Source organism: Dendropsophus ebraccatus, chromosome 10 (assembly GCF_027789765.1).
Source record: "Dendropsophus ebraccatus isolate aDenEbr1 chromosome 10, aDenEbr1.pat, whole genome shotgun sequence".
In the NCBI taxonomy this organism is placed as follows: Eukaryota; Metazoa; Chordata; class Amphibia; order Anura; family Hylidae; genus Dendropsophus; species Dendropsophus ebraccatus.
In genome coordinates, this window is record NC_091463.1 from 61,609,766 (window position 1) to 61,636,870 (window position 27,105).

Below are 27,105 nucleotides of genomic sequence, written 5' to 3' on the forward strand. Positions count from 1 at the left end.
GGCCTCTTCAGATTACAACGCCGAAACCAATATATAGCACTGTGAAAGAAAGTAAACTCCTTAGATAAACTTATATAGATGACACAATTCATTTACCTATTCATTTATCATCCCTCCCCTTATTATCTGTATATAGTATGGCGCCAATAATTACTGCGCCCCCTATAGCTCTGATAGAAAACTACACGTCAGCTCTGTTACCTAGAAAGCAAGAGAATAGCACTGAATCTATATTAACGGAGTATTCCTGCAAAAGTTTTTTTTTAAGTTCTTTTAAATGAACTAGTGTCATAAAGTTATATAGATTTGTAGTTTACTTTTATTTAAATATCAGTATTATTCAGACTGGAAAGAATACACCACTTCCTGCAGAACATACAGTAGCTGATAAGTACTGGAAGGCTGGAGATTATGAAATAGAAGAAATTACAAATCTATAGAGCTTTCTGACACCAGTTGATCTAAAATAAGAAAACATAATTGCAGGAGTTCCCCTTTACGCTAAAGTTGCAAAATTCATACATTTTTCCTTTCCCATCCCCCTCAAGACTTCATGTCTGGCTTTGTAGCAGAGATCCCATAAGCTCAGAGCAGTCTGTAGTGAGAGAATATAAGCAGCAGGAACTTACCAGAAGATGATGATAGCCAAAGCCAGAACTGAAGCAGCTACTATCCCGATAAGGACTCCGCCTGATAATAAGGACAGATATTCATGTATTATTATTATTGTTATTATTATTATTATTATTATTATTATTATTATTATTATTATTATTATCTATTTGTATATGAACGTCATAGTGGAAGTGACTACTCACTGTAATGGCCGCCAGCCTGTTGGGTGGGATCCTCCATCCCTGAGGTCACTGTCCAAAAAGGAAAACAGAGACATTAGATACATAAATGTAATTTCCAGTTAGAAGAATAAAGTTCACCCAGTAAGAAGCCATTACCTGATGTCTCTGTAACCATTTTTTGTGCATCACACAAGGTACTGAGTAATAGTAGCAGATAACCGCTATGGAACTCCATCTCCTACGAAAGCAGAATCAGGAGTGAGGCCAGTGCAGCCCAGACACATAGAACACTTCACCTAGCATTGTGATGTCATAGAGCACTGCACATTCCATTGTGATGTCATAGAGCACTGCACATTCCATTGTGATGTCATCAATCATCAGAGCTGTATTGTTAGGCTGTCTCAGTGATGATGTCACAGCCACATAGTGGGAAGGATGAGCAGTGTGTGTAGGGAGGAGATTGTTTTCCAGCTACACAGCAGGATGATGGATTTGTGTTACTACCATAGTACTAAACCATCCACAATGTTACTAACACTTCAGCATAATAAACAGTCATGTTGAGGACATGTTCTCTGTGGGGCCAATTGTATTTGTAATAACCTTCATTGTAATGTATTCTGTTTCATCATACCTAGCTATGTATATTGGGGGTCCATGTAATTGTATGATGAACACCCTACAGACAATCAGGGGGCACATAGGTGGTGATGTTACAGGCTGTATATAAGCTGGTGGCCATCTTGGCAGTGGCTATTTTCAGCTTGGAAGAATACATTGTGCACAGCATCAGTTTTACATTATGGCACCCAGTCAGGAAACTCCATCTCCCAGCATGCATTGCACCTCAGAACCAACTGCCAGGTTCCCGTCCCTGTCTTGTAGTAGCTGCCCATCACTGGCTTAATCTGCTTCCACTTTGCACAGTAAACACAGTATCTATCTATCCATTCATCTACATCAGAGGTTGGGAACCTATGGCTCCTGAGCCAGATGTAGCTCTTTGATGGTCGCACCTGGCTCGCATCCCGCCAGCACCACAATGACAGTATGCAAGCGCCATGACCGGACCCATTCTCCTGCTCCACCTCTGCAAGCAGGTCCTTATCCTATGAGGGGAATTCCCTGTTTACAGAGAGGGGCAGGAATGTGGCCGACCGTGGCGCACGCAGCCAATCAACATGTGAATGGAGGAGCACACCAGGGGCTACATAGAAGTCTGTGGGGGGACGGGGGATGTCAGGTGGGGTAGAATGTGTGTGTTTGTGTGTGAACTTCATGACTATGCAAAATACCATATCATACCTCCCAACTTTTTGGACGGCCAAAGAGGGACACTTGCGGCTCACTCTAGGAACTTTTTCAGATATTTCTATACTTTTTAGTTCAAGGACGCAATCACTCATACAGGATCTGCTGAAGAGTGATGCATTTAGTTACATTGATATCTGCAAACTTGCAGCAGATCCTGTATGTGTAACTGCATCCTTAGGTGCCAGTCACACATAGTAATCCTGTCTGTAACTGTGGGACTGTCGGACAGGATTACAAATATGTTTCAGTAACTGTCCGCATTTGCAGGGACCCACTGTCATGTAGGTGTCACGGACGCACAATGGCTTAATCATTTTTTTTTTTTCTTTGCGGCAAGCATCATGTCCCCAAAACGGATCCGTAACACCTACAGATTTGTTTATGGGGTCATAAAAGTCAATGGGGAAGGTTTATCAAAGGGTGGAAAATACAGACCGGTGTAAACTTCCCACAGCCACCAATCACAGCTCAGCTTTCAGCTCTGGTAACATGATAGAGGAGCTGTGGGGCAGTTTACACCAGTCTGTATTTTACACCCTTTGATAAATCTTTGCCAATGATTCTGGATTTAACTTGCACCATGATAGAAAAATATGCAACTTTGGGCCTATTATACAGTAAGAAACCAGACACTTTCCAGAGCAACATGAAAAGTTTAGTAATTCCAATCTCATTTCTAGGTCAAAAGGAGGGACATGTAGGGGGCACAGAGTGACAGAGGAATGTGGGTCAAAAGTAGGGACTGTCCCTCCAAAAGAGGGACATTTGGGAGGTATGCCACATATATATATATATATATATATATATATATATATATATATATATATATATTTATTATTTTTAACATCACAGCAGGCAAAAAGTTACGTTTTACATGACTATGGCACTAGCGAATCCACAGCGAGAATGCTAAAGACTTTAAAGGCATACTCCATTCAAACATAACTCTTCATATGTCCTTGCTCATGGTGAGACTAGCACTTCATTCCATACTAGTTATTATCTATTCAGTATTCTTCCCCCAGTTCTGAGCTGCATTGTGAATGAGCTTTTCTCTCTCTCTCCCCCCTCCCTGCTAAGACAGCTGATGTAAACAAGTCCCTGTCAGGCTTTATCTGTAACATTGTTGCTTCTTTGTAATGTTGGGAGGGTTAATCACAGTGAGTTCATCAGCAACTGAGAATAACCCTCCCTACAAAGTGGCCTATACTACTTGGGGGCTACACAGGAGTCTTTACTATGTGTGGGCTATAAAGGGGCCTAAACTATGTGGGGGCTACACAAAATCCTTTACTATGTGTGGGCTATAAAGGGGCCTATACTATGTGTGGGCTATAAAGGGGCTGCAGTAGGAGGTAGCGCGGTTGGCCTGGTATTTTGTTCTACTGCCGGGTCAGCTGGTACGATGGTGTGGTAGCTGAGTGGGTTTGGGTCACTTGTCCTCTTGTCACGGTAGCCTGGAGTGGTGTAAGACCCACTCAGACAGTTTGAGGCTCTGTCCGCAGAGACAGGTTTAGCCAAAGTGTAGGTGTGTATAGGTGCGGGTGCACAAAAAAAGGCCAGAGTCCAACACTTGAAAAGTAGAACAGTTTACTTATAGAAACAATGCAATACAGGTGTACTTGGTAAAACATAAAGATTAGTGCAATACAACAAATACTGGCGGTTCCTCAGGTGCTTGTGGTTGAGGTAGAGACAAAGTGCTTGTGAGAGAAGGTTTTGCAGAGGAGAGAGGGGGCCTAATGGTTGATGGTTATTTGGAATAAGATTTGGGTCCTGGGGGCAGGCAGGGTTCTGGGTGGTCGGGTGTTCTCTCTGCAGGATCGGTGGCTGGCCGGCCTGATGTTACTGGCAGCACAGCCATGTACGGGCCCTTTTCTGCTATTTTTTTTCTCTGGTTGCACCTTTTTCTTTTCTTCAACCAGGAGCGGACCCGTCTGATTTTGTTAACTTTTGATCTTTTATCCTCCTCTGCTGTTGTCCATGGCTCGCAATAAAATGTCTTTGTTATTTCTTCTATGAGGATCCCATCCTCCTCCATCATTTTTTTCTGGACTGTGGTGATGTTACTTATATTGCAGAGTTACATAACCAGTGATGGTCGTTTCCTCCTCCTTTGTGATGTTATCCACAAGTCCATCATCTTGTTTTTTTCTACTGCTGGGACCTCTGTAATGTAAAAGAGAAGACCCAGTTTTACATTATCTCCATCTCCCAGCATGCATTGCACCTCAGAATCACCACAAAGACAGTATGCGTGTGCGACGACCGGACCCATTCTCCTGCTCCACCTTTGCAAGCAGGTCATTATCCTATGAAGGGAATTTCTGTGTTTACAGAGACGGGGCAGGAGTGTGGCCGACCGTGGCGCACGCATCCAATCAACATTTGCATGGAGGAGCACACCAGGCGCTACATAGAAGTCCAGGCTCGGACTGGGCCAACTCTCCCCCTTGCTGGGCCCTGCCTTTGAGCCTGCCAGGGCCCCCCCGATTAGATTCTGTCTAATATTGGGAGCTCAAGGAGCCCCTGCTGGCTCCTTCACTGCTGGGGTGAGTTAAGAGCCGCATCAGGGCCCGTTCTTTCTGAGAACTAACCATGGGCCCTCCCCTCCCCCTGCACTCTGTGTGGCCCGGCTAACTTTCCAGCAGCTCCCAGTGTCGGCACTGTTCTCTTCCTGCCTGTGAACAGGAAGATGCCGAGAGAAGCAGCAGCAGGGCCCCTACATCCCCCCTCTCCTCTGCAGTGATGTAGGGTCTCTCCTGCTGCTGTATGTGCAGTCGGTGCAGAGGAGAAGAGGAAGAGGCTGCTGACTTCCAGGGCCTGGCTGGGAGAAGAGGAAGTGAAGATGGAGACAATAAGACCCCCTGGAGCTTCCTGCCATGCTTAAAGGGGTTATCCAGTGCTACAAAAACATGGCCACTTTCTCCCAGGACAGTCCCACTCTTTTCTCCAACTTGCTTGGGGTTTTGCTGCTCAGTTCCATTGAAGTGAATGGAGCTTAATTGCAAACCGCACCTGAACTGGAGACAAGAGTCATGTTGTCTCTTAAAGAAAGTTTTTGTAGCACTGGATAACCCCTTGAACATGTGAGCTTGTTTACATTTGGCTATCTTTGTCAACTGTGTGTGTGTTTGTACATATATGTCATGAGTGTATGCATGCGAGTGTTATATACTGTATGTGTGTGTGTGTTATTATTTGTGTGTTTCTATGTATGAAGGTTTGTGTGTGCATCTATCATGTAGTATCATTACATGTATGTATGTATGTATGTATGTGAATATGTAAGTTGTGTGTTTGACATCATGCAGACATGTGAAATGTTTTGATCATTCGGGGTGTCAGTGCTGAGACCTCATCTGGGGGCTAGATCATCACACAGTCAGTCATGTTATATGTGACAGGCTCCATAGACTATAATGAGACCCATCACCTATAGTGAGTGCTCAGCCCCTCACTTGCATTATGATGGACTGAGTAACAATCTGGCCATTGTTGGGAGTGTCAGCATTAAAACCGATTTAACTTTTAATCATGTCTTTCTGACATTTTGTATTGACATTAAGGCTAGGTTCACACTATGTAACTGTGCGGCTGTATTTTTTATGCGGCTGTAAATGTGCGGATAAAACTACGGCCGTGGGAAAAAATAGACACGCGGCTGAAAACATACGGTCATTTACTTGGAAATCTGGTTCAACTAAAAATAACAAATAAAATCTTAAGAAAGTGATGCAAACACCTCTGGATGCATCTGGGAAAGCAGGGAAACAGTTTACATGAATCGCTATTACCGGGGTTTGCGATCCTCTGCAGTATGCCGATGCCTCTCATGGTTAATCTATTAAATTAATAAAACACATTTTCGTTGTAACGAAGTCCCTTTCATTGTTCAATAATTAAATTTAAACGATTCCATCATTTTGCAATTAAATATACTGTTAAAATAAATATATATATAAATAAATGTAAATTTATATATATATTTATTTTTTGACAGTATATTTAATTGCACAATGATGGATTCGTTAAAATCAGTTTCGTTGTTCAATAATTTAATTCTATTTCAACGAAAATGTGTTTTATTAATTAAATATTAATTAGTACAGGAAGCTCCAGTAAGCCGTTAATTCATATTGCCGGCAAAAGAGCATTCTGTACTAATCATCACTTTACTTTAATGAAAACATCAAATGTTTCTTCTAATTATGTTATGACAATAGCATTATTAGAAGAAACATTTAGAATTATATGTGCGCTCAGCTGATTGGCTGATCGGCTCAGCGCACATATAATTAGCGGGTCCGCAGCACAGTGACTTCATTGTGCTGCGGACCAGCGAAGAGGACACATCGGGGTGAGTATAGAGCTCTCCCCACCCCCTCCCCAGCACTGCACCCCTCCCAGCAAGGAAGGGGGGTCACTTAACCCATTCCTTACTGGGATGGGTGCAGTCTTACATCTGTCTGGCCCCCAAGGGGTTAAGGGGGATGCAATACATCCTCCCTTAACCCCCTGAGGGCCAGACTGTAAGCAGCGATCTGTAAAGATGCTGCATACTGTAAGGAGCACAACACCGCTCACAATGATGGGTGTTGTGCTCCTGTTTGTGTGTTTTTTGTGTGTTTCTCCCTTTTTGTTTTTCAGATATTGGTATCCTGGGGATTACGACGGATTCCATGGACTACGTCGATGACCAGCGGTTGTTTTTTTTTTTTTTTTTTTTTAATAAAATGGTCAATGAGGGGTGTGGGGGTGTTTTTATTTGAATACATTTTTTTTTTAACTTGTGTCTTGTCTTTATTTCTTTACTTTATAGACTTAGTAGTGGAAGCCGTCTAATAGACGGAATCCATTACTAAGTTGGGGCCTAGTGTTAGCCGGTATAAAATGGCTAACAATAACCCCCTATTATTACCCCAGTACCCAATGCCACCAGGGGTACTGGGAAGAGCCGGGTGCCAGTGGTCTGGGAGCGTCAAAATTGGCGCTCCTGGACCGGGCGGCAGCAGGCTGGTAAGATTTAGGCTGGGGAGGGCCTAAAACAATGGCTCTTCCCACCCTGGTGTTACCAGGCTGCTGTCGTTTGGTTTTTAACCCGGCTGGTTATAAAATAGGGGGGACCCTATGCGTTTTTTTTAAATAAATAAATAATAAAATAAAAAAACGCATAGGGTCCCCCCTATTTTTATAACCAGCCGGGTTAAAAACCAAACGACAGCAGCCTGGTAACACCAGGGTGGGAAGAGCCATTGGTTTAGGCCCTCCCCAGCCTAAATCTTACCAGCCTGCTGCCGCCCGGTCCAGGAGCGCCAATTTTGACGCTCCGGGACCACTGGCACCCGGCTCTTCCCAGTACCCCTGGTGGCATTGGGTACTGGGGTAATAATGGGGGGTTAGTGTTAGCCATTTTATACCGGCTAACACTAGGCCCCAACTTAGTAATGGATTCCGTCTATTAGACGGCTTCCACTACTAAGTCTATAAAGTAAAGAAATAAAGACAAGACACAAGTTAAAAAATTTTTTTATTCAAATAAAAACACCCCCACACCCCTCATTGACCATTTTATTAAAAAAAAAAAAAAAAACAACCGCTGGTCATCGACGTAGTCCACGGAATCCGACGTACTCCCCAGGATACCGATATCTGAAAAACAAAAAGGGAGAAACACACAAAAAACACACAAACAGGAGCACAACACCCATCATTGTGAGCGGTGTTGTGCTCCTTACAGTATGCAGCATCTTTACAGATCGCTGCTTACAGTCTGGCCCCCAAGGGGTTAAGGGAGGATGTATTGCATCCCCCTTAACCCCTTGGGGGCCAGACTGATGTCAGACTGTACCCATGCCAGCAAGGAAGGGGTTAAGTGACCCTCCTTCCTTGCTGGGAGGGGTGTAGTGCTGGGGAGGGGGTGGGGAGAGCTGTATACTCACCCCGATGTGTCCTCTTCGCTGGTCCGCAGCACAATGAAGTCACTGTACTGCGGACCGGCTCTTTATATGTGCGCTCAGCCGATCAGCCAATCAGCTGAGCGCACATATAATTCTAAATGTTTCTTCTAATAATGCTATTGTCATAACATAATTAGAAGAAACATTTGATGTTTTCATTAAAGTAAAGTGATGATTAGTACAGAAAGCTCTTTTGCCGGCAATATAAATTAACGGCTTACTGGAGCTTCCTGTACTAATTAATATTTAATTAATAAAATCAGTTTCGTTGTTCAATAATTTATTTCTAACGAATCCATCATTGTGCAATTAAATATACTGTCAAAAAATAAATATATATATATAAATATACATTTATTTATATATATATATTTATTTTAACAGTATATTTAATTGCAAAATGATGGATTCATTAGAATTTAATTATTGAACAACGAAAGGGACTTTATTACAAAGAAAATGTGTTTTATTAATTCAATATATTAACTATTAGAGGCATCGGCATTCGGCATCATTGCCGGCTTTTTTTAAGTACTCCGTACGGACCGCCTGTCAATCCACGGCCGCATGTCCAGCCGCAAACAAAGGTCTTGTTCATTTTTTACGGGTCCGTTTACGATAGGGCCATAGATTCTTACATAGTGTGCACTGTGCAGCCGTATATCGTATACTTTCCAGCGTACGCATAAACCACCAAAAATACCACCGCACAATTACAGCCGCAAATACAGCCGCACAGTTACATAGTGTGAACCTAGCCTAAAGGGGTATTTCGGTGAAAAAAAATAAATATATATATATATATATATATATATATATATTTATTTTTTTTTTTTTTTCAAATTAACTCGTGTGAGGAAGTTATACTAATATGTAAATTACTTCTAATTAAAAAATCTCCAGTCTTCCCATATTTATCAGCTGCTGTATGTCCTGCAGGAAGTGGTGTATTCTCTCCTGACACTTATGTCAATGTCAGGAACGGACCAGAGCAGAAGAGGTTTTCCATGGGGATTTGCTGCTGCTCTGGACATCCGGTGTCAGACTGGAGAGAATACACCACTTCCTGCAGGACATACAGCGGCACATAAGTACTGGAAGACTGGAGATTTTTAAATAAAAGCAATTTACTGATCTGTAACTTTTGACATCTATTTTTTTTTTCACGGAGTACCCTTTTAACGCTTTAATGACCACTGATATACCTTTTATGACGGTCCTTAAAATTCTTTTTATAGCCCAACACCTTCTGGTGAGGCTGCAATAAATCGTCATGGGTCTCCTCTGCTGGAGATTGCAATATAAGAAAAGACTAGATGGTCAGTTTCTTCTTCATCTTCTATGTTTCTAAGGCTTTGTTCACACATGACATTTTTGATGTGTTTTTGCAGCAATATTGTTGAAATTTCATTGAAGTTTCTACATACAGTAAATGGTGCTGCTTTACCACAACTGCATAAATCAGTAACAACTATACAAGTGACTGGCAGTGCACTAGCATTGCTGGTCACATACACAGCTCTAGGCAAAGTCGCTGTAGTAATTGAAAGGTTTGGCGCTGATTATGGCTGTGTATGTAGGGTGGGCCCCAAGAATCAATTTCCCTGGTGGGCACAAGGTACCCCAGTCCCACACTGACTAAATGCATCACTCTTCAGCAGATCCTGTATGTGTGATTTTGTCCTTGAACTAAAAAGTATAGAAATGTCTAAAAAAAAGTTCCTAGAGTGAACCACAAGTGTCCCTCTTTGGCCGTCCAAAAAGTTGGGAGGTATGATATGGTATTTTGCATAGTCATGAAGTTCACACACAAACACACACATTCTACCCCACCTGACATCCCCCGTCCCCCCACAGACTTCTATGTAGCCCCTGGTGTGCTCCTCCATTCACATGTTGATTGGCTGCGTGCGCCACGGTCGGCCACACTCCTGCCCCTCTCTGTAAACAGGGAATTCCCCTCATAGGATAAGGACCTGCTTGCAGAGGTGGAGCAGGAGAATGGGTCCGGTCATGGCGCTTGCATACTGTCATTGTGGTGCTGGCGGGATGCGAGCCAGGTGCGGCCATCAGAAGAGCTACATCTGGCTCAGGAGCCATAGGTTCCCAACCTCTGATGTAGATGAATGGATAGATAGATACTGTGTTTACTGTGCAAAGTGGAAGCAGATTAAGCCAGTGATGGGCAGGTACTACAAGACAGGGACGGGAACCTGGCAGTTGGTTCTGAGGTGCAATGCATGCTGGGAGATGGAGTTTCCTGACCGGGTGCCATAATGTAAAACTGATGCTGTGCACAATGTATTCTTCCAAGCTGAAAATAGCCACTGCCAAGATGGCCACCAGCTTATATACAGCCTGTAACATCACCACCTATGTGCCCCCTGATTGTCTGTAGGGTGTTCATCATACAATTACATGGACCCCCAATATACATAGCTAGGTATGATGAAACAGAATACATTACAATGAAGGTTATTACAAATACAATTGGCCCCACAGAGAACATGTCCTCAACATGACTGTTTATTATGCTGAAGTGTTAGTAACATTGTGGATGGTTTAGTACTATGGTAGTAACACAAATCCATCATCCTGCTGTGTAGATGGAAAACAATCTCCTCCCTACACACACTGCTCATCCTTCCCACTATGTGGCTGTGACATCATCACTGAGACAGCCTAACAATACAGCTCTGATGATTGATGACATCACAATGGAATGTGCAGTGCTCTATGACATCACAATGGAATGTGCAGTGCTCTATGACATCACAATGCTAGGTGAAGTGTTCTATGTGTCTGGGCTGCACTGGCCTCACTCCTGATTCTGCTTTCGTAGGAGATGGAGTTCCGTGGCGGTTATCTGCTATTTTTACTCAGTACCTTGTGTGATGCACAAAAAATGGTTACAGAGACATCAGGTAATGGCTTCTTACTGGATGAACTTTATTCTTCTAACTGGAAATTACATTTATGTATCTAATGTCTGTGTTTTCCTTTCTGGACAGTGACCTCAGGGATGGAGGATCCCACCCAACAGGCTGGCGGCCATTACAGTGAGTAGTCACTTCCACTATGACGTTCATATACAAATATAATAATAATAATAATAATAATAATAATAATAATAATAATAATAATAACAATAATAATAATCCATGAATATCTTTCCTTATTATCAGGCGGAGTCCTTATCGGGATAGTAGCTGCTTCAGTTCTGGCTTTGGCTATCATCATCTTCTGGTAAGTTCCTGCTGCTTATATTCTCTCACTACAGACTGCTCTCAGGTTAGGGGATCTCTGCTACAAAGCCAGACATGAAGCCTTGAGGGGGATGGGAAAGGAAAAATGTATGAATTGTGCAAATTTAGCGTAAAGGGGAACTCCTGCAATTATTTTTTCTTATTTTAGATCAACTGGTGTCAGAAAGCTCTATAGATTTGTAATTTACTTCTATTTAATAATTTCCAGCCTTCCAGTACTTATCCGCTACTGTATGTCCTGCAGGAAGTGGTGTATTCTTTCCAGTCTGAATAATACAGATTTTTAAATAAAAAAGTAAATTACAAATCTATATAACTTTATGACACCAGTTCATTTAAAAGAAATAAAAAAAACTTTTGCAGGAATACCCCTTTAATATAGATTCAGTGCTATTCTCTTGCTTTCTAGGTAACAGAGCTGACATGTAGTTTTCTATCAGAGCTATAGGGGGCGCAGTAATTATTGCCGCCATACTATATACAGATAATAAGGGGAGGGATGATAAATGAATAGGTAAATGAATTGTGTCATCTATATAAGTTTATCTAAGGAGTTTACTTTCTTTCACAGTGCTATATATTGGTTTCGGCGTTGTAATCTGAAGAGGCCAGAAAGTGCAGAATTACAAGAAGTTGTTGTCCATGATCCAGGTAATAATTAGTAACATAAAGAAGAAGGATGTGTCTTAAAGGTTTTTTTTTTTTTCTTTCAAGTCAACTGGTGTCAGAAAGTTTTACAGATTTCTAAATTATTTGTAAAATAATCTCCAGTCTTCCAGTACTTATCAGCTGCTGTATGTTGCACAGAAAATGGTGTATTATTTCCAATGTGACACAGTGCTCTCTGCAGCAACTTTTGTCCATGTCATGAAATGTCCAGAACAGTAGCAAATTCCTATAGAAAACCTCTCCTGCTCTGGACAGTTCCTGACATGGACAGATGTGGCAGCAGAGAGCACTGTGTCAGACTGGAAAGAATACACCACTCCTTGCAGGACATACAGCAGCTGATAAGTACTGAAAAACTGGATATTTTGAAATAGAAGTAAAATACAAATCTATATAAAAGTTTTTAAACCAGTTGATTTGAAAGAAAAAAAACTGGGTTATACTGGATGTTTTTACTTGTTACCTGTATTCTTTCTATGGAGCAGCAGCTAGAGGCCCATAACACAGGATGATTCTGATGTCTTCTCTATTACATTACAGAGGTCCCAGCAGTAGAGGAAAAACAGGAGGAAGGACTTGTGGATAACATCATAAAGGAGGTGGATAACATCATAAAGGAGGAGGAGACGACCATCATGAAACCCTTCAAAATCACCAAAGTCCAGAAAAAAATGATGAAGGAGGATGGGATCCTCATAGAGCTAATAACAAAGACATTCGATTGTGAGCCGTGGACAACTGGAAAGAAGGATAACATCAGACGGGTCCGCTCCTGGTGGAAAAAACTAAAAGGGCGAAACCAGAGCAAGAAAAAATTGCAGAGAAGAGCACGCACGTGGCTGTGCTGCCAGTAACATCAGGCCGGCCAGCCACCGATGCCGCAGGGAGAACACCCGACCACCCAGATCCCTGCCTGCCCCCAGGACCCAAATCTTATTCCAAATAACCATCAACCATCAGGCACCCTCTCTCCTCTGCAAAACCTTCTCTCACACGCACTTTGTCTCTACCTCAACCACAAGCACCTGAGGAACCGCCAGTATTTGTTGTATTGCACTAATCTTTATGTTTTACCAAGTACACCTGTATTGCACTAACTTTCTATAAATAAACTGTTCTAGTTTTCAAGTGTTGGACTCTGGCCTATTTTTGTGCACCCGCACCTATACACATCTACACTTGGGCTAAACCTGTCTCTGCAGACGGGGCCCCAAACTGTCCGAGTGGGTCTTACACCACTCCAGGCTACCGTGACAAGTGCCCAAGTGACCCTAGACCCACTCAGCTACCACACCATCGTACCAGCTGACCCGGCAGTAGACCAAAATAGCAGGCCAACCGCGCTACCTCCTACTGCAGCCCCTTTATAGCCCACACATAGTAAAAGCTTCTGTGTAGCCCCCACATAGTACAGGCCCCTTTATAGCCCACACATAGTAAAGGCTTCTGTGTAGCCCCCACGTAGTAAAGGCTTCTGTGTAGCCCCACATAGTATGGGCCACTTTATAGCCCACACATAGTATAGGCCCCTTTATAGCCCACACATAGATAAGACTTCTGTGTAGCCCCCACGTAGTATACACCACTTTGTAGGGAGGGTTTTTCTCAGTTGCTGATGAACTCACTGTGATTAACCCTCCCCACACTACAAAGAAGCTATAATGTTGCAGATAAAGCCTGCCAGGGATCTGTTTACATTACCTGTTTTAGCAGGAAGGGAGGGGGGGGGGACTCTCACTCACAAAGCAGCAGCTCAGAACTGGAGGAAGGAGACTGAATAAATAATAACAAGTATGGAAGGAAGTGTTAGTCTCACCATGGGCAACGACATATGAAGAGTTATGTTTGAATGGAGTATGCTTTAAAAGTTTTTAGCATTCTCGCAGTGGAGTTAAATTCTGCTGCGAGAGTGTAGTGCCATAGTCTTGTAAAACATAACTGTTTGGCTTCTGTTATGTTAAAAATAATATATATGGCATACCTCCCAAGTGTCCCTCTTTTGGAGGGACCGTCCCTACTGTTAACTTACGTCCCTCTGTCCCTCTTTGCCCCCTACATGTCCCTCCTTTTGACCTAGAAATGAGATTGTCATTAATAAACTTTTTATGCTGCTCATGAAAGTGTCTGGTTTCTTACTGTATAATAGGCTCAAAGTTGCATATTTTTCTATCATTTGGTGCAAGTTGAATACGAAAAATTGTTATATTCAGACGAATCATGTGACGTTATGGCCCCTTTCACATATCATGTCACACATGTAGATTCATGGGCACAGATTTATCAAAGGGTGTAAAATAAAGACTGGTGTAAACTGCCCTCAGCAACCAATCACAGCTCAGCTTTCATTCTACCAGAGCTGAAAGCTGAGCTGTGATTGGTGGCTGTGGGCAGTTTACACCAGTCTATATTTTGCACCCTTTGATAAACCTCCCCCATTGACTTCTATGGCCCCATAAACACATCTGTAGGTGTTACGTATCCGTTTTGGGGACATGATCCTTGCAAAAAAAAAAGAAGATTAAGCCATTGTGCGTCCGTGACACCTATGTGACAGTGGGTCCCTGCAAATGCGGACAGTTACTGAAACATATTTGTAATCCTGTCCGACAGTCCCACAAGTACAGACAGGATTACTATGTGTGACTGGGACCTAAGTATGCAGTTACACATACAGGATCTGCTGCAAGTTTGCAGATATGAATGTAACTAAATGCATCACTCTTCAGCAGATCCTGTATGTGTGATTGCGTCCTTGAACTAAAAAGTATAGAAATGTCTGTAAAAAGTTCCTAAAGTGAACCGCAAGTGTCCCTCTTTGGCCGTCCAAAAAGGTGGGAGGTATGATATGGTTTTTGCATAGTCCTAAAGTTCCCACACACACACACATTACCCCACCTGACATCCCCGTCCCCCCACAGACTTCTACAGTGTGGGACTGGGGTACCTTGTGCCCACCAGGGATAGTGATTCTTGGGGCCCACCCTACATACACAGCCATAATCAGCACCAAACCTTTCACGTTACAACAGCGACTTTGCCTAGAGCTGTGTATGTGACCAGCAATGCTAGTGCACTGCAGGTCACTTGTATAGTTGTTACTGATTCATGCAGTTGTGGTAAAACAGCACAGTTTATGTAGAAACTTCAATGAAATTTCAACAATATTGCTGCAAAACACATCAAAAATGTCATGTGTGAACAAAGCCTTAGAAACATAGAAGATGAAGGAGAAACTGACCATCTAGTCTTTTCTTATATTGCAATCTCCAGCAGAGGAGACCCATGACGATTTATTGTAGCCTCACCAGAAGGTGTTGGGCTATAATCCGAATTTTAGGGACCGTCATGAAAGGTATATCAGTGGTCATTAAAGCATTAGGCTATGTTCACACTAGGTAAAAGTAGGGCTGTTGTTGCCCCCGGCCGGGGTCACGGAACGGCTGGTCTCAGAGATTGTGTGAACATAGCCTTAAAGGGGTACTCCGGTAAAAAAAAAAATGATGTCAGAAGTTACAGATCAGTAAATTACTTTTATTTAAACATCTCCAGTCTTCCAGTAATTATCTGCTGCTGTATGTTCTGCAGGAAGTGGTGTATTCTCTCCAGTCTAACACAGTGCTCTCTGCTGTCACCTCTGTCCATGTCAGGAACTGCTCAGAGCAGCAGCAAATCCCCAGAGAAAACCTCTCCTACTCTGGTCCGTTCCTGACATGGACAGAGGTGTCAGCAGAGAGCACTGTGTCAGGAGAGAATACAGCACTTCCTGCAGGACATACAGCAGCTGATAAGTATGGGAAGACTGGAGACTTTTTAATTAGAAGTAATTTACAAATTCGTATAACTTCCTCACACTAGTTAATTTGAACAAAAAAAATATATATTTTTCACCGAAATACCCCTTTAATGTCAATACAAAATGTCAGACAGACGTGATTAAAAGTTAAATCGCTTTTAGGGCTGACACTCCCAACAATGGCCAGATTGTTACTCAGTCCATCATAATGCAAGTGAGGGGCTGAGCCCTCATTATAGGTGATGGGTCCCATTATAGTCTGTGGAGCCCGTCACATATAACATGACTGACTGTGTGATGATCTAGCCCCCAGATGAGGTCTCAGCACTGACACCCCGAATGATCAAAACATTTCACATGTCTGCATGATGTCAAAAGTTTTTATAATGATAGTCCGGGCTCTTGCACCATCCGTGTATGCCTCCATAAATGCACCGTCCATGGACAGCACGCTGCCCAAGTCTATGGAGCCCGGCTGCAATCTGGGTCATATAATAACATGTACTATTTCTTAGGGGTTCTGCTGATTACAGGAAACAAGCTTCATACAATATAGTGGGGACTGTGACCTGTAATCAGCCGGACTTCGCACAAGGTCTAGGAGGGATGCTTTACCTGGCTGTTAGGGCTTATTCACACAGTCCGTGTAGCCATTCAGAGGAGGATTGTGGCACGGCTCCCCTAGCCAGAGGCCCCACCACCATACCTCCCAACTTTTGCAAAGAGCAAAAAGGGACATGTGCGCCGCGGTCCCCATAGCGACCCTCCATAGCCACGCCCCCATAGCGACCCTCCATAGCCGCTCCCTTACAGTCACCACATGCTCCTGACTGAATAGTGCCGATATAGTATCCAATCCCACCAAAAATGCCCTATATAGTATCCAATCCCCCCATATAGTGCCCCACATATTAGCCTATCCCCACGTATAGTGCTCCACATAGTATCCAATGCCTCATATAGTGCCCCAGATAGTAGCCGATGCCCCCATATAGTGCCCCACATAGTATCCAATGCCTCATATAGTGCCCTACATAGTAGCCAATTCCCCCATATAGTGCCCACATAGTAGCCAATGCCCCCATATAGTGCCCCACATAGTAGCCAATCCCCATATAGTGCCCCACATAGTAGCCAATCACCATATAGTGCCCCACATAGTATCCAATCCCCCCCATATAGTGCCCCACATAGTAGCCAATGCCCCCATATAGTGACCACATAGTATCCAATGCCCCCATATAGTGCCCCACATAGTAGCCAATCCCCCATAGAGTGCCCCACATAGTAGCCAATGCTCCCATATATGCCCCACATAGTAGCCAATGCCCCATATAGTGCCCATATAGTAGCCAATGCCCCCATATATGCCCCACATAGTAGCCAATGTCCCCATATATGCCCCACATAGTAGCCAATCCCCCATATAGTGCCCCACATAGTAGCCAATCCCCCCATATATGCCCCACATAGTAGCCAATGCCCCATATATGCCCCACATAGTAGCCAACCCCCCCATATAGTGCCCCACATAGTAGCCAATTCCCTTATATAGTGCCCCACATAGTAGCCAATCCCCCCATATAGTGCCCCACATAGAATCCAATCCCCCCATATAGTAGCCAATCCCCCCATATAGTGCCCCACATAGTAGCCAATCCCCCATATAGTGCCCCACATAGTAGCCAATCCCCCATATATGCCCCACATAGAAGCCAATGCCCCATATATGCCCCACATAGTAGCCAATCCCCCCATATAGTGCCCCACATAGAATCCAATCCCCCTATATAGTAGCCGATCCCCCCGTATAGTGCCCCACATAGAATCCAATCCCCCCACATAGTAGCCAATTCCCCCATATAGTGCCCCACATAGTAGCCAATGCCCCCATATAGTGCCCATATAGTAACCAATGCCCCCATATAGTGCCCCACATAGTAGCCAATCCCCATATAGTGCCCCACATAGTAGCCAATTCCCCCATTTAGTGCCCCACATAGTAGCCAATCCCCACATATAGTCCAATCCCCCATATAGTAGCCAATCCCCCATATAGTGCCCCACATAGTAGCCAATCCCCCATATAGCGCCCCACATAGTAGCCAATCCCCCATATAGTGCCCCACATAGTAGCCAATCCCCCCATATAGTTCCCCACATAGAATCCAATCCCCCCATATAGTAGCCAATCCCCCATATAGTGCCCCACATAGTAGCCAATCCCCCATATAGCGCCCCACATAGTAGCCAATCCCCCATATAGTGCCCCACATAGTAGCCAATCCCCCATATATGCCCCACATAGAAGCCAATGCCCCATATATGCCCCACATAGTAGCCAATCCCCCCATATAGTGCCCCACATAGAATCCAATCCCCCTATATAGTAGCCGATCCCCCCGTATAGTGCCCCACATAGAATCCAATCCCCCCACATAGTAGCCAATTCCCCCATATAGTGCACCACATAGTAGCCAATGCCCCCATATAGTGCCCATATAGTAACCAATGCCCCCATATAGTGCCCCACATAGTAGCCAATCCCCATATAGTGCCCCACATAGTAGCCAATTCCCCCATATAGTGCCCCACATAGTAGCCAATCCCCACATATAGTCCAATCCCCCCATATAGTAGCCAATCCCCCATATAGTGCCCCACATAGTAGCCAATCCCCCATATAGCGCCCCACATAGTAGCCAATCCCCCATATAGTGCCCCACATAGTAGCCAATCCCCCCATATAGTTCCCCACATAGAATCCAATCCCCCCATATAGTAGCCAATCCCCCCATATAGTACCCTACATAGTAGCCAATCCCCCCATATAGTGCCCCACATAGTAGCCAATCCCCCCATTTGTGTGGCCCGACCAGAAAAACAATAAACCAGTTACTCACCTGTCCGCCGGTCCCAGCAGCTCCTCTCCCAGCAGAGCGCGCACTCCCGTCATCCTCCAGGGCGGGCAGCGGAGTATACAGACACTGACTGTGGCGGAAGTAATTCATGATAGAGGTTGCAGGTCACTTCCGGCACAGCCAGTGTCTGTATACCCCGCTGCCCGCCCTGGAGGATGACGGGAGTGCGCGCTCTGCCGGGAGAGGAGCTGCTGGGACCGGCAGACATGTGAGTTACTGATTTATTGTTTTTTTGGTCGGGCCACACATAATGCGGGACATTGGGGGCTGTTTCGGGACCGCGGGACAGCACCCCGAAAACGGGACTGTCACGCGGAATCCGGGACAGTTGGGAGCTATGCCCACCACCGCCTGGCATGGATCTACCTCCGGCAGTAGAGATGATAGGAGAGCATGATGTGCGCTCCTGTCATTGCATCTACTACTCACCTGTCCCCCCCCCCCCCCCGCAGGCTGGCTACACAGGCTCACCAGAAGTGGCCTGGACTACGCTGCCGGAAGTAGGGTAGTCCCGGCCTCTTCTGATGAATATGTACGCTTGTCAGCATGGTGGAATAGGTGAGTAGTAGATGCAATGACAGGAGCGCACATCATACTCTCCTGTCATCTCTGCTGCCGAAGGTGGGGTGGGGGGGGATCCGTTCCGCGATCCGCATCAGGTCCTATTTTATCGCGGTGCGGGTCGCGTTACAGATCATGTGAATGGCTTCATTCACTTCAATAGGCCCTAAAATTGTCCATGGTTGCAGATCCGTGACCAAGGACAATTTCACGGGACGTGTGAATAAGGCCTTACTATCAGAGAGAGACCCCATCCAGGCTAAACCTCTAATATGTCAAAAGTTCATTTAAATAACAATTAACACTTTAAAGACTGCAAATGCTGACAATCAATGGATGCGGCAGGACATCACAGTGATTGGCTGAGTGGGTTGTCAGCGAATCAGGACCAGGAGAAGCAGACGGGAATGCACCAGAGCAAAGGGAGCAGGAAGCTTGGTGTCTTAGGCTGGGTTCACACACTGTATTTTTGCTCAGTATTTTGAAACCAAAACCAGGAGAGGATTGAAAACACAGAAAGGCTATGTTCACACACTGTTGAAATTAAGTGAATGGATGTCATTTTTTGACAAATAATGGCTGTTATTTCATAACAACGGCCAATGTTTTAAAATTACAGCAATTATTTACCATTAAATCCACTAAATCCACTAAATTTCAACAGTGTGTGAACATAGCCTTTCTGTGTTTTCAATCCACTATTGGATTTGGTTGCAAAATACTAACCAAAATACTGAGCAAAAATATTGTGTGTGAACCCAGCCTAAGGTCATCCCGACCAGTACTGCAGTACCGCTTGGATGATCTCTAGTGCCGCTGAGTTCTGATGCGGGCGCATCCATGCACGCCCGCATCAGAACTCCCTACTTCACACAAAGAAGTGTACAGATGGAGCGGCACGCTCCATTGTGTGAACTGACAGGATGAAAGACCGGCTGTTCCGTGGCCCGGCCGGGTCACAGAACAACCGGTCTCTGAAAAGATCATCCCGGCCGGTACTGCAGTTCCATCCCGGCCACTATTCACTGAATAGTGGCTGCAGAAAACTGACATGTCAGTTTCTTGTGGTGCCGCTAGGGATCCCGGCTGGAGTGTATACTATGTGTATGTATATATGTACTATGTGTATACACTCCAGCCGGGATTTCCTCCTCTGCAGCCCGACGTGAAGCTTTTTCAGGGCTAAAACCGAAACATCATGCTGATACTTTGAACCAGATTTTTTACTACGTTACTGCTGTCTCTGCTTCTGCTTATTTGAACCGTGTCTGGACGGGGTGTGGTCTGGTGAGGCGGCTGCTGCTGCTTATATCTTTATTTTTTGAGTCGATACAATAATTGAGAAGAAGTTTGCACTCTGGTGGTCCAGTTGTGCAGGAGATCCATGAGACTTAGGCGCTGATCAGCTGATTCAGGATCACAGATCTCCTGCACAACAGGACCTCCAGAGTGCAAACGTCTTCCCATCACATACATACTGTATACATATATACACAAATAGACATATTACAGAGATACACAAACATGCAGACACAATACAACTTACATATATACATACATACATCTAATCATACTACATGATAGATGCACACACACACACACACACACACACACAGATAGGCACATTACATAGGAACAAACCTTCATACATAAAACCACACAAATAACAAAGATACAAACACAGGTTACACACATACATGGCCAGGGGAAAGACCAGGACCCGAGTTGCCACTTGCAAGGTCTCCCTAGTCAAGGCACCAATGATGAGACCAATGCCAGGGTTCGGAAACAACGGTAGTTGTATGTTTATTTGAACGGCAACTCTAGTAGTAACAGTCTCTGGATGCAACCAGGAATAATCAACTTGGCAATAGGCAGAATTAGGTATAACTGAAGAGATGGGTGGTGTTGCAATAGGCCGTAATATATAAGTGTCTTTTTTTGTTAGGAAGAATCTTTACTGAGGATAGGAGTAGTAGTTCCCATGAGATAATGATGCTCGGTATAGTAGTGATGAGAAGAATACTTGCAGTTAGAGATGATGAGAAGAATATGGAGAATTGGAAGATGAACGCAGATCTTGGAATGGACAGGACTTCTGAAGAATACACCAGGTCTTGACTGGACCGGAACAAGTAGATAGATAGATATCTGACAAAGGAGTGGTAGCGAAGCGTCCGCACCACGAGGCTGGCGGTACCGGACCTTCTCTTCTGAGCAGCAGAGAAGAAAACGACCTTCTCTCTTGGATACTAGAGAGGAACTAACTAAACCCCAAGCCAAAAGCTCGATGGCTATTGGAATTGCTATGGCAGCAGGGAAGTCAAGTGATTCTAGGCGACTTGCATCACACCACATGACTAACAAATATGCATATCGATATACATAACAGCATTATGATAATATAAGATACTAGACTTAAACACTGGAGGTGGGGGAAGGAAACAAGCTTTTGCAGTGTCTTTTACACTTTTCAGCACTACACCAAGCAGGATATCTGTATAAAGAGAAAGAACCTCTGTGCTGGGACACTGCATACACACACACACACACACACACACACGACATAGACGACACAGACGACATAGATGTACAAACACACACAGTTGACAAAGATAGACAAATGTAAACAAGCTCACATGTTAATGGGGTTATCCAGTGCTACAAAAACATGGCAACTTTCTTTAAGAGGAAACACGACCCTTATCTCCAGGTCAGGTGCGGTTTGCAATTAAGCTCCATTCACTTCAATGGAACTGAGCAGCAAAAGCCCACCCAAGCTGGAGAGTGGAGACAAGAGTTGTGCTGTCTCTGGAAGAAAGTGGCCATGTTTTTGTAGCACTGGATAACCCCTTTAAGCATGGCAGGAAGCTCCAGGGGGTCAACTTGTCTCCATCTCCACTTCCTCTTCTCCCAGCCAGGCCCCGGCAGTCAGCAGCCTCTCCCTCTTCTCCTCTGCACTGACTGCACATACAGCAGCAGGAAAGAGCCTACATCACTGCAGAGGGGAGGGGGGATGTAGGGGCCCTGCTGCTGCTTCTCTCGGCATCTTCCTGTTCATAGGCAGGAAGAGAACAGTGCAGACACTGGGAGCTGCTGGAAAGTTAGCTGGGCCATACAGAGTGCAGGGGGAGGGGAGGGCCCATGGTTAGTTCTCAGAAAGAACGGGCCCTGATGCGGCTCTTAACTCACCCCAGCAGAGAAGGAGCCAGCAGGGGCCCCTTGAGCTCCCAATAGTAGACAGAATCTAATTGGGGAGCCCCTGGCTGGCTCCGAGGCAGGGCCCAGCAAGGGGGAGAGGGGGTGGGTCCAACGGGAGATACCCTGGCTCTCTGGTGGCCCAGTCCGAGCCTGCATTTAGTGACATTGATATCTGCAAACTTGCAGCAGATCCAGTATGTGTGACTGCATCCTTAGGTCCCAGTCACACATAGTAATCCTGCCTGTAACTGTCGGACAGGATTACAAATATGTTTCAGTAACTGTCCGCTTTTGCAGGGATCCACTGTCACGTAGGTGTCACGGATGCACAATGGCTTAATCATTATTTTTTTTGTTTTTTTGCGGCAAGGGTCATGTCCCCAAAACGGATCCGTAACACCTACAGATGTGTTTATGGGGCCGTGGAAGTAAATAGAGGAGGTTTCTCCAGGGGTGTAAAATACAGACCGGTGTAAACTGCCCACAGCCACCAATCACAGCTCAGCTTTCTGTTCAGGTAACATGATAGAGGAGCTGTGGGGCAGTTTACACCAATCTATATTTTACACCCTTTGATGAATCTGGGCCAATGAATCTGGATTTAACTTGCACCACATGATAGAAAAATATGCAACTTTGAGCCTATTATACAGTAAGAAACCAGACACTTTCTAGAGCAACATAAAAAGTTTAGTAATTCCAATCTAATTTCTAGGTCAAAAGGAGGGACATGTAAGTGGAAAGAGGGACAGAGGGACGTGGGTCAAAAGTAGGGACTGTCCCTCCAAAAGAGGGACATTTGGGAGGTATGCCATATATATATATATATTTTTATTCTTTTTTTAACATCACAGCAGCCAAAGAGTTACGTTTTACAAGACTATGGCACTGCACTCTCGCAGCGGAATAAAAATCCACTGTGAGAATGCTAAACACTTTAAAGGCATACTCCATTCAAACATAATTTTTTTATATGTCGTTGCTCATGGTGAGACTAACATTTCATTCCATACTAGTTATTATCTATTTAGTATCCTTCCCCCAGTTCTGAGCTGCTGCTTTGTGAGTGAGCTTTTCTCTCTCCCTCCCCCCTCCCTGCTAAGACAGCTGATGTAAACAAGTCCAAAAAATAGGGAAATCCTAAAACTTTACTTTAATATCAAATAGTTCAGCTAAAATAGTCACAAATCCAAAACCATAAACACAATACACAACACCAACCTGTGGTTAGATCGGTCAAAACAGTAGGTTATGCCACAGCGTATACAAAAAAATGAAGGGGACCCTGATGTGTGTACCCCGATAGTATGTGGATATGGATAGTATGTGGATAGCAGGGAGGGTCTCAGGTAAATGTTGAGGGGCGGGGCATGTTATACCCTGTACTCCCTGCCTACCCTGCCCTAGGTGGAGTGAACGCCCTCAAAAGGGCGGCCCCGCTCTGGAACCTAACCCTGGCTCCTACGCCACTCAAAGTTATCGCGATGGGCTAAGCTATCTCACTAGGTATTCGCTGTCTAAGCTGATATGTACTAGTGAGCTAGACAAGCACGAAAAAAAGGGAGGGAGGAACAAAAAGGGTATAACCCACACCAAAAATATATATATACACAAAAACAAAAGGCACACTGACGTATTACAAATGTTCTCAATGACGTGTCACATATGCTAAGACTACCACCCAAAATGGAATCCCTAGGTGTTCCCTGATAGTAGTGGTATGCTACACTCAAGGGGGGCTAAGTTGTGGATACAACATCATTATGTATATGCCCAGTGTGGTGTCTGAAAGGAATGAAAAAAATGGTAAGTCACTAGAACAGAAAAATATACTATACAATCACTCCCAGGAGCACAGATACACTCCCATACTGGATAGGTCAGCCAATCCTAGCCATCAATACATCAGGGGTGATTGAAAGTACATAGGAAGTCAGGGTACCTTACATAATACAGATGCGCCAGCTATTTATTGCAAACAGACAAAGCTATTACATACGCTGGTGAAATGGTGGAATCACAGAGCAGGCTAAACAAGTGCACCGATACCGTATCCCAAGGGAACACCCTATGCATGCAGTTGTTATAGGACATACGGGTAATCAAAGATATCACCTGTTAGCATTAGTTCTGGTTGTTCATACAGCATTGTGGGCACATTAATACCATGGATAGGCATAACCAACACAAATAATCATTAAAATCATTGATACATCAGGGTAGAATCAATAAAGCGATTATAGGCATATACTCATCAATTCCCCCAGATACCGGTCTCAACACGTTTTATGTCCCAAATCGTCAGGAGACCCGATGATAGGAGAAAGATAGTGGTCCGCAGTCATACGTCACCGCAGGAACATGATAGACGCTTGTTGATGATTAAGCGTCTACGTCTCAAAGTCCTTCCCGAACAATATTTAAGCAGAAGGTCCCGTCCCACTGCTAACGTCAGTGGGCGGTGTATCCTATCGCGAGATCTCCACAAGACACAGTCCATTGATAACCTGTGATCAGCGGTCCCGCCTCCCGGCAACGTCACACTCGGGAATTGAGATTGCGATATATCTGTGATCCCAGCGCCACTCCGTTGTAACACTACCCAGATCGCATAAAAGTAAGTTCAGGTGAATAGCCGTGATGATAACCAACATCATGGCGTCCTGCATAAAGGCGACCGATCTCGCATAACACACTTGGAGAGGGAGCCAGTCCCTCGATAATCTCCATATGTCCCATCCTAGAACGATCAGAGCGTACATTTATAGAACCCCTTCCAACTCGCTGAGGTGGGTTGGTAATAAAAGAAAAAGCCATAACTTCAGTCCTCACAGGAGGGGGAAACCACTCATCCACAGATACATTGCCACCTGGGAAGCTGATAGCGGGAAAAAAGACGCATGTAGAAAACGGATCATGTGAATAGTGCAATTGTGGTAAATCTACTTAAGTGGTATAAAATGGTGGCATAGCTAAAGACACCACCTCTATATTAAATCAGATAGTTTCAGCCAATTCAATTCACTTTCGCCTTTTTCTTTTCTTCAACCAGGAGCGGATCCGTCTGATTTTGTTAACTTTTGATCTTTTATCCTCCTCTGCTGTTGTCCATGGCTCGCAATCAAATGTCTTTGTTATTTCCTCTATGAGGATCCCATCCTCCTCCATCATTTTTTTTCTGGACTGTGGTGATGTTACTTATATTGCAGAGTTACATAACCAGTGATGGTCGTCTCCTCCACCTTTGTGATGTTATCCACAAGTGAAGATGGAGACAAGAAGACCCCCTAGAGCTTCCTGCCATGATTAAAGGGGTTATCCAGCGCTACAAAAAACATGGCCCCTTTCTCCCAGGACAGTTCCATTCTTGTCTCCAGCTTGGGAGGGGTTTTGCTGCTCAGTTCCATTGAAGTGAATGGAGCTTAATTGCAAACCGCACCTGAACTGGAGACAAGAGTTGTGTTGTCTTTGAGGCTACAAACCCACTTGGCGGGTCTGCAGCGAGTCCTCTCACTGCGTATTTGCAGATCCCAGCCCTATACTTTTAATGGCAGAAAAACACGCAGCAGGGATGTACATCCCTGCTGCGAGTTTGTCTGCAGCCCACCCCATTAACCCCCCGGCCGCCGGAGCTGATACTTCACCTGATCCCGGCTCCAGTGGTTCCCGGTGTCTTCAGCAAGCCGGAGCGGGGATCAGGTGAAGTATATGCTCCAGACAGCCGCTCGCCTGCAGCCCCTTTAACACCTTACACAGCCCCGGCTGCCCGATCCCTGTTTATCCCTGCTGCATGTTTGTCTGCCATTAAAAGTATAGGGCCGGGATCTGCAGCGAGTCTCGCTGCAAATACGCAGTGAGGGGACTCGCTGCAGACCCGCCAAGTGGGTTTGTAGCCTTAACCCCTTAGCGACCCATGACGGGGGGTGTTCAGAGCGGGGCCCCGCCGGGACGCCGCTCTGAACGGCGCTGATCCCGGCTGACACGTGCAGCCGGGCAGTGCCTCTATTAGCCGGCGCGGGTCCCGTTGCCGCGCCGGCTATTTAAGCACTTCAATGCAGCTGTCAAACCTGTTGTCTAGTGGGTCGGATCTCCCCCCCGCGATGCGATTGCATCACCCCCCTTTTCCCATTTTATAAATATAAATTAATAAATAAACATATTTGGTATTGCCGCGCACGTAATCGCCCGAACTATTAATAAATCACATTCCTGATCGCGCACGGTAAACGGCGTCAGCGCAAAAAAATTCCAAAGTGCAAAATTGCACATTTTTGGTTGCATCACATCCAGAAAAAATGTAATAAAAAGTGAACAAAAAGTCGTATATGCGCAATCAAGGTACCGATAGAAAGAACACATCATGGCGCAAAAAATGACATCTCACTCAGTCCCATAGACCAAAGACTAAAAGCGCTATAAGCCTGGGAATAGAGCGATTTTAAGGAACATAAAAGCCATCACATAATATAAAAGTTATACATGTTATATATCGTTGTAATCGTAACAACTTGAGGAACATGCATAACTAGTCAGTTTTACCCCAGGGTGAACGGCGTAAATAAAAAACTCCCCAAAATCAAAACAAATTCTTTTTTTTTTTTCAATTTGAAGGAGCAAATT

At 44.6% G+C, this 27,105-nt stretch overlaps 1 long non-coding RNA gene across 1 annotated transcript; it reads left to right on the forward strand.

Annotated features, from left to right (window-relative positions):
• Window positions 1–10,913: 10,913 nt before the first annotated feature.
• Window positions 10,914–11,991, forward strand: LOC138802321 (uncharacterized). The gene is made up of 3 exons (XR_011364743.1): window positions 10,914–11,133; window positions 11,260–11,320; window positions 11,912–11,991. It is a non-coding gene; the product is annotated as an uncharacterized lncRNA (long non-coding RNA).
• Window positions 11,992–27,105: the final 15,114 nt, after the last annotated feature.